Source organism: Euprymna scolopes, chromosome 22, assembly GCF_053919585.1.
Source record: "Euprymna scolopes isolate OS-2025 chromosome 22, ASM5391958v1, whole genome shotgun sequence".
NCBI classification, from domain to species: Eukaryota; Metazoa; Mollusca; class Cephalopoda; order Sepiida; family Sepiolidae; genus Euprymna; species Euprymna scolopes.
In genome coordinates, this window is record NC_136503.1 from 1,140,476 (window position 1) to 1,143,414 (window position 2,939).

A 2,939-nucleotide genomic window follows, 5' to 3' on the forward strand; every position below is an offset into this window, starting at 1 on the left:
GTATCTTTTGGGTTTAGGGCAACTTGGCCAGTATTCTTGTTAGTGAAATAAAACCTCTGACACTTTTTAAGTAAAACTGCAAGGTGTTGGATTGAAGGATGCCATTTCATGAATAGAAAACACCAAAGTAGACAGCATGCTCCATTACTGCCGATATATTTATCAAATTCATATAGAGTAACTTCATGACTGACATTTTTGTAAGGAAAACATGGCTGCATCAGATCCCTTATTTATGTATTTGCAAACATATTTGATAGATTTCACAGAATTGCAACATTCAATATTTATGTGAGCATTGCATGTATTTGAAAGTGAGGTACAGTAAAGTAAAATCCACCTATTATCAACTTCATGCCTTATAGTATATATCATAGTTTTAAAGCCAACAAATCCAGACGATCTTCTCCTATGAGACAGATAACCATCCTCACTAAACTAAGTTTCAAGTGAATAGTTTTTAGGTTATCTTTTTGCACGTTGACCATCAACCATGCAAGATGATTTTCAATGTATATCACCACAAGGCCCATGCACCATGTGAATCTTTACTATTTCAAATAAGGTTGGATCAGTTTGTATATCAGGTAACTCAGCTGATATAATGAAATCAATTTGATTGGAGTTAATTTTTCTAGTAAGCCACAATAATATATGCGCATGAAGTAAGCGTCGTTTTTGTCACTCAATTGTGTAGATGTTGCATCGTAGTGAGCCAAAGGTTTCTGATTTGTTTATCAGATTCATCACTTTAATTATCTTCAGTCGAAACACCCTGGCCAATAGATATTGTCGATTGATGTATGCTTGTCCAGAGAGAAGTTCATTTTGAATTTCCTTCCACTTTCGATTTTAAGTGAATGTGATAAACAAGTCTGGTTTTTCTATAATTTCTGCCATAAGTCATTGCATCTTGGGTCCATTCATGCATGTATCGCAAACTACCTGAAGCTAAAAGGTAATGTGCATATCTGACCTATATAGTCATTTGCATGATTATTGAGATGTATGTAGGAATCTACTCTTAGCTTGTTTTAATGAGTTTTTATATATAAAAGTCTTCTTGCTTCAACTTTTGAAAACCTACCAACTGCAAACTGATGGAAGAGATTTTGATTTTATGAAGATGATTGAAGGAATTATCTCTGATTATGAAAATGGTTCGCATAAAAATCCATACATGAAACATGTTTTGTATTTCCAAACTGATTTGGGGTCAAGTGAGATGTGATGAAAGGACTTTAACCAATTTTTTTCTATTTTTAAATTATTTTTAATTAAAAAATAAATTTTGATTCTGATCATTCAAACTATAAAAATATTTGAAAAGTAAAGAAATTCCATTTCCTTGCGTTTTAAATTTGTAAGAAATCATTAAAAATATTTGTAACTAAAATGTGTTTGATAACTTTGTGACATATTGCTATTCTATGGAGGTCAGTCGCGAACGCAGACTTCATAATTTTATCATATCATATTTCTTCAAACTAAACATAATTATCAAAGATACGCGGATATATATCAAAAGTGTTTGTTAAGTTTGTGGCACATTTCCATTCTATGGAAGCCAGGCGCTAACACAGAACCCCTTTAACTTTATTATACCATCCGTGTTCAAGCTGAAACATACTAATCAAAGTATTCTTAAGCATATCTATATCAAAAACCCTTGTAAAAGTTTATATTTTTATTTTTTTTTTATTTCAATTCTGTGAGGACTGGGTGCCTATGTAGACCCCACAATTTTAATAAAACACACCTGTTCAAAATACCATAGCACTTTTTGCTCCTTGATAACTCTTCTATCATTGTATGTGGCCAGTTTAGCATAATAGTAAATCATATAGGAGCCTATTCATGTACACATGCAGACCTTCAACTTTGTATATATATATATATATATATATATATATATATATATATATATATATATATATATATATATACCATGCATTTTAACAATATTAGCGCTATATATCAACATTTGATAAAATAACACAACTATCCCCACTCCAATCTTAGGAAAATCCTCGTCAGCAACACAAAAATTATACAACGTGAAAAATAATCTTAAAAAATTAAAAATTATTGAAGCGTCATATATTAGAACTTATCAGCCTACTATAAATAATATTGCATTCAAGAAAAGCAGCAATGTCTTAAAATTTCTTGCGTAGTTCGTATTGGACGGACTTAGTTAACGGCGTCCACAAACTTGCTGATTTTAATACTCGAATTTTTAATCGACTTCTCATCGACTAACCATCACATAACGCGGTTTAATGAATATTTTACTTTTCAATTTTTATTTTCCATTTTCTCTCACTCTCACTTTTACTTCCTCAAAACCTGAAGATGATTCGTGCACGACTCGAAAGTGCTCGTGACAGTAACAATTATGGAACCTTCATTAATATTTTCGATTTTTATATAAAAAAGATTATACAGAAAATCGAAAAGAATAAAAGAATCAAAAAGCAAATTATCTCCGTTGCATTTCATAATATTTGCTTGAACACACACGCGCGCACACACACACACTCTCTCTCTCACACACACACACACACTAATCTACCAGATTATCAAAACAAAAAGCAAAAATTCAATGTTTAGATATTTGAAAGAGGTGCTCCGTTTGTAATTACATCGTATTACTAAACTGATCCCCCATATTAGAACTACTCGACAAGAACATTTAATGAAAATTACTTTTGAAAAAAGTGGGTGTTTTTTGGGGGGTTGGTGGTCGCCATTGGAGAGTACCATCCGGGCAAGGAAAGTTTTTTTGTTTTTAGATGTAGTGGGTCATTTTTATTTCTCACTATTTTTAGGGGTAAGGATTCATATCTTGCTATTTTTGCTTTTATTTATAATTTAATTTATAATTCAATTATAAATGAGAGTAAAAAAAGTCGCAAATAGATACCTCCTCCCCTCAA